The sequence below is a fragment of the Mustela nigripes genome, chromosome 9 (assembly GCF_022355385.1).
Source record: "Mustela nigripes isolate SB6536 chromosome 9, MUSNIG.SB6536, whole genome shotgun sequence".
Lineage (NCBI taxonomy): Eukaryota > Metazoa > Chordata > Mammalia > Carnivora > Mustelidae > Mustela > Mustela nigripes.
In genome coordinates, this window is record NC_081565.1 from 50,207,360 (window position 1) to 50,214,090 (window position 6,731).

The following is a 6,731-nucleotide window of genomic DNA, read 5'->3' on the forward strand; positions in this document are numbered from 1 at the left end:
TTTTTTCTGTTGTAGAGACAAAGCAAGCCTTTGCTGGCTTCCACAAATAGGTGTCATCCTTCTCTTTCCTGCGCCATATTGGTGTGACAGTGTCACTTACCTCTAAGAAAGCACATTACCTGGACGCTGTGTTTTATCAATGATCTCCCCTAACATATTGTGGTGCTGAGGCTGTTTTCAGTATTCATACTACATCCCTAATATCTACATACATTTGGAATGTAGTCACCTTTCTTAGAGAATGCAACCTCTTCTTAACTAAATGTGCTGTGCTAATATGTATTACCTGATTTAGGGGTATGAATGCTATGTTGACCATCTACATCAGAATCATCTGGGAGCAGCTACAGAAATGATCTCCAAGGTTTTCTCTTGACCCCCCCCCCTTTTTTTAAATTGGGTATCACTGACACACAATGTTGCATTAGTTTCAGGTCTACAACACAGTGATTCCACATCCTTATACCTCATTCTGTGTTCACAAATGTCGTGACCATCGGTCACCATACAATGCTATTACAATATCATTTCCTATTACAATATCATATTCCCTGTGCTGTGCCTTTTATTTCCACATGTTCATTCCATATCTTGAAGACTGTATCTCTCACTCCCCTTTACCCATTTTGACAATCCCCCAGTCCCTTCCCTCTGGCAACCATCAGTTTGTTTTGTGTACTTAAAGGTCTGATTCTTTTTCTTGTTTGTTCATTTGCTTTGTTCTTTAGATTCCACATATGAGTGAAATCGTATGGTACTTGTTTTTCTTTGACTTATTTCAGGGAGCATAAGCTCAGCTGGTAGAGCAGAGGACCCTAGACACTGTGTTATGACCACACGTTAACTTTTGTAATCAGCCTCTCTAAGGCTTGCAGATCTTTATTTTTAATAAGCTTGACACATAATTCTGATGTGCAGCCAGATTTGGGGACCACTGCACCACTTACTTGACTTACTGTCTTATTACTATCTTCTTCCCCAATAGCAGTATATGACTGAGAGGGAGGTTGTGTAGGGAATGGGTTGTGAAGTGAGACTGTTTGAAGTTTGTCGCTACATCCTAGCTACATGATCATGTGGGCAAATAAATGAACTAAGTTTTGTCTTAGATTTCTTATTTTAAATGAGAGAAATGCTACATTTCTTAGGGGACTCTTTTTTTTTTTAAGATTTTATTTATTTATTTGATAGAGAGTGAGAGAGAGCGCGAGAGATAGAGAGAGAACAAGCAGAGGGAACAGCAGGCAGAGTGCGAGTGCGAGGGAGAAGCAGACTCCCCAGTAGCAGGGAGCCCAAGGTGGGGCTAGATCTCAGGACCCTGAGATCATGACCTGAACCGAAGGCAGATGCTCAACTGACTGAGCCACCCAGGCACTCTTAGGGGACTGCTTTTGAGGGGTATTCTTTATAAAGCACTGCATGAATGGAGGGTGCTGCTTGACTAGGAGCTGAGATGATGAAACTGGCCCCTCCTGAAGACGACCGCACCACATGTCAAAATTTAGGGAAAGAGAGTAGAAGTCATAGCAAAGCAATATACCCTTAACATTTTTTTTTAACCTTAACATTTTAATGGAGACAAACATGGTAACCCTTTTCGAGTGTATTAGATTATCACATTTACAGATAACCTTTTAGAAATATGCTAGTGAATTCATTTCCCTGTGTTCTACAATGACTTTGGTAAATCTCAGTCTGTTTGTTTATTTTAAGGAAAAAAACACCACACCCACTGGCAAGTTTTGAGCACATAACATAAAACAGCACTTCTTCAGTGTCAAATGTGTGCTTAAGTTAAATGTCTAGGACTATGGGAAGAATCTGTAAATGTCAAACATTAGGATAATTACCACTTAACTCATCTCAACAAATTATATAACTGTACTTTTTACAGGGCCCTTAGAGACATTATCCTCTCAGGGCCTCTTTCTTGCAGCAAAGTCCATCTCGACTCCCATCCCACCATTTGTCAATAACCAGCATTGAATGTGAAGCTGAAATAGGATAATGGCTATGCTCCCAAGCCATCAGCTTAATGATATTAATAATCAAATGGTACTCATGCTTTGCAGCAACAACAGACTGGCCTCTGTAGAAGTTCGAACAAGTAGCAGCACACTGGACGTCCTTGTTAGTTCTTACGTTCAGAGCACTCACAAATCTTTACACTAAAACTCTTCAGGTCATAGTCTCTATTTCCTTCCACTATGGATACTTACTTCCATATGTGGAGTTTCTATTGAACGATCAGAACTGTATTGTGCCAAATGAGGCTTGCAAATATATGGTTTAATGGGAGTTTATTTCAATAATTGCTTGCAAATGTAGGTTACTTAAGGAATTACGTGCCCTATTTTCATTCCTTAATATTCAACAATACAACGTTGTTACTGTTCCATATTCTCCCAGCACTTTCCAACATGCCACCCTGCCCGCAAACACCTCTTTATCAATGGACAAAGAAACCATGCATTTGTTGAATCAGATCTAAAGAGATGTAATACTGCATCATGGCTAAAGCCGTGTTTTCAATTCCAGTTGACCATTAGAGTCATCTAAGGGGCTATTTTCATTTACTTATGTCTTTTTTTTTTTTTAAATTGTTTATTTTTGAGAGAGAGAGAAAGAGAGCAAGTATGGGTGGGGGAGAGACAGAGGGAGAAAATCTTCAAGCAGACTCCCCACCTAGTGTGGGGCCTGATGAGGTACTTGACCCCTGACCCAGGGGATCATGACCTTAGCCAAAACCAAGAGTTAGACCCTCAAATTACTGAGCCACCTTGGGGCCCCTATTTCTTTTTAAAAAATATTATACTTAGTTCTTACCTTACCTCCCATCAAAATTTCCCTATAATGCAATTTTTACAGATTCACGGGTGACTCTGATCCACAACTTGCATTGATAACTCCAAATTAAGAGCCTGGGTTCCGAAGTCACAGTGACCTGGGCTTGAATACAGGTTTCACCATTTACTGGCTGCATGACCTTGAGCAAGTTACACAGCTTTCAGGTCTCATCCCAAACAAACAGAATCAGAAGCTCAAGGGGTAAAGCCTGAACATTGGTACTTTTTAATAGCAGCCTAGGTAATTTTAATGTGCAGCCAGGATTGAAAATCCCTAGTCTAATAATTAGTTGTTGGACTTGTAAAATACAGATAAATATGAGAATTCAATGAAATACATTATGAAAAGGTTAGCTCAGGCCCTGGCACACACAAGTCAATAATGCTGGTAGTTAGTTGCTAAAGAAGAAGAGAGAAAAGGAGCAGTGACCTGAGTTGGACTGGCCATGTGGAGCTAGACCAAAGCTAACTGAAGTGGCCCCTTACTGCTGATATTGGTCACTACCTCACTATATCAGATGGGCCCTCTGGAAGAGAATCTGATTCCTCACTCTATAATCCTGGGTTATTTCTTAAACTTGTCTGAATCTCTAAGGACCAAAAAATAAACATGTTATAACCACCAAAACAAGTGTATGTATGGTGGAAGCAGGTGGTCCACCAACCTGACAGTAGAGAATATGCAACAAAAAGGATGGGAAATTGATATTTGAATGAACTATAACTGTGAATCTTCTGGTTTCTGAGCAGGGAGTGAAAGGAAAAAAGTAAAAGTAGATTCCTGAAGTAATTTATGTGACAGATGGGAAGTTGGAGTTGTCAGAGCCAAAGAAGCAAGCTAAGAGAGTGGTAATGTAATATGTGTATTATGTTACAGGTATACCAGCACAATGAAGGTGAGTACATGGTGTAAAGCATGTGGCCTGTCAAATGACAGGTTTTTGTAGATGATCTTGAACTATTTAGCTCTGGCATTCAAAGATACTCCATCATGCCATTTAAGGGTAGGCATGAAGATATGGTTTAATGGGGACAGAGTTTCAGTTTAGGATGATGGGACAGTTCTGGAGCTGGAAGCAGTGACAGCTGCAGACAATGTGGATGAACTTAATGCCAATGAATCATATTCTCAAAAGGGTAAAAAGAGTAAATTCTATGTTGTGCATATTTTAACACACATACATATACACACAGTAGACAGGAAGAAATAAACACAAAGACATGAGATACTTAAAGAGAAAATATGGCACACTAAGTTACTAATAGCCATAGACAGTCAAGAATGGATCAAAAAAGACCATAATAGTTCAGTCCCAGGTCCACAGGGAGAGCACTTTTGGAAATCAATAATGAAGTAGATCTTGTTTGGCAGGAAGATTACAATTGCAAGGGTGGGCATTTGTATTTGGGGGCTGGAAGTACACATAAGAAAAAAAATGATGAACTTTAGTTAGAAATACAGACTGAGCTTGAGTGATAATCAGAAGTGATTCTGTAAATTGAGGAATTATCACCAATGTCACAAAATGGAAGTCTAGAGTTGAGGTGCTTTACTTTCCTTCTCAAGACTCACTACTATGATCACCTGATATCACCAGCTCTTTTTCTCAATGGAGAAATCAAGCCCTAGGGAAGTCAGGTGGCTCCTACGAGTTGACCTAAGACAGTATACTAGGCTTTCTGAAAGACAGCCCAGTGGTTTTTCCATTTCATTTTGCTTATCCAGGAGTGATCATCCTAGATTAGGTAAGAACCTAAATCCCTTGGAAAAGATAATATTAAGGGAAAGGAGAGAGAGATGATGGTTATTCTACAGAATGCCCATAGGCAACATGGCCCAGGGGAGGATAAAAAGAAATGAGAAGTGCTGGAGAGCTTATGAATAAGAACTAGGAGAGAGAACTTCAAGCAGAGAGTGAACTTGGAAGCTCAAAGTGAAAGCTCAGAAAAGAACCTCTGGACTCATTTCTACTGATCCTCTGAGTCTCTTGATGCTTGCATCCCACAAAACTGACCTTCTCTAAGAAGCTTTAACAAATAGTAACTACATCTCTGCCAAAAGATCCCACAACACTCACAGAATGTGTACTCCAATAACGTTGTTCTTGGAGATGTCAACTTTATTTAAAACAATATTATAGAGAGACAAATTTGCCAAAGACATATTGGTATAACTTTGGGGTTTGTTCCCATAGAATCCCCAAATGACCTACTATACCATAAGGTGTGGAAAGAAAATTTAAAGGAAAATATCAAAACTTCTGTAAATGACTTAGTCAAAATAAATAAGACCCAAACACAGCCAGTGACTCCAAGACTTATGCCTTAGGTAGAGTGGTATTGCAGGAAGAACATAGGATTTGGAGCCAAACGGGGGCTTTTCTCGAAGCCAATATGGTGCCAGGCCAAACTCCCTTCCTAAGACATTTTCTACCTCTAGGATTGGTTATACCTTGGGGACACTGGTTTCTCTGGCTTCTTAACCTGCTCTTGAGGCTTCCAGGCCACCCAGGCTTTAGTTTCTGATGGAATTGAGTGAAACCACAGGCCAGGAATGACAGCTACTTTTCAAAAAGGTCCAGAAAAGTTGATGATGGAGACAGAAGCTGCCAAACCATGGGGGGACTGCCCTCACCTGTGCTGTCTCTGCTCATGCTCTGAGGTTGTGGTAGAGAAACTGATTATTCATCGTACCCTAAGGGATTTAGAGGAGACCACTGTCTGTTGGAAGAAAAACGTTCCTACGTGTCTGGTGGTAATGCTGGGTTTTAGATCTCATTCAGTAGTCTGTATTCCTAATTTGCTCTAACTATTTTAATAATGTATTTTCTTGCCCATCTAAAATGCAAAATCAGTATCTTTTAAAAACTTACTAGCTTTTCTCTGTAGAGATAAATTGTGATAAAAGAGGGGTCTTGACCCTCACTTGACAATGAAATGAACAGCTCTATTCCAGTCCCTGCTGGTTTGATTCCGCCCAGGAAGACATGACAAATGTTCATATCCAGTTGGTCAAACTTTTGTAAGAAACATCAGTGTGACAACTGGTTGAAAGGAGCAAGGAAATAAAAGTTACAAAATAAAAGAATTTGGGGGCAGCACTTGTTAAATATTACTTTGTTTGTTTGCCTTGAAATACTTCCTTTCCCAGTTTCAAGAAGATGGCTTGATGGTCATGAAACTTCCTGTTCTCCCAAAAAAGGTGAAATTAAGTAAAAACTCACCTGTGGCAGATGGAGGCCAATGGAACAAGTAGAGAAAGCAGCAGTGGGGGTTACTCTGATGGTGAGAAGTTGACAGGAGGTCAGAAGTTCCACAGGACCTGGTGCCCTGTAGTGGGGTGTGGGTGCCTTACCTTCAGCTCAAGGACACACTGCCTTGCCAAAGACCATAGCATGTGAGACCCAAAGAGGCCAATGTGGCTGGCAATGGGCAACTCAGAGTAAGGAGTGTGGGAAGAGAACCAGTGACTAGAACCTTCTCCCCAGACAAATATTTCCTTCCTTTCCCTGTTTCCCTGGGGGAAAGAAACAATTTTTTAACCTCAAACTACTTCCTCCTGGCTACGAAGCTCATACCAGCTGCCAGACCGTACGTCCACCATTTTGCAGTTCCAAGTCAGAATTACAGAATCTCAGGGCTGAAGAGAAGTTCGATCACCATCCACCCTCTATTATAAAAAGCTGGCATTACATGAAGGACAAATACTCTTCTGTTTATGATGTTCTTAATACTTTGCTATTTTATCATCAGTATGATTAACTTTATAAAAATACAACTTAAAAAAAAACACATATCCATCCTTATGTCTTACTGCTCATCGGCCCACCCCTCATCTATTAATTGATACAAAGATAGACACCCACAGAAAAGGACAAGAAAGAA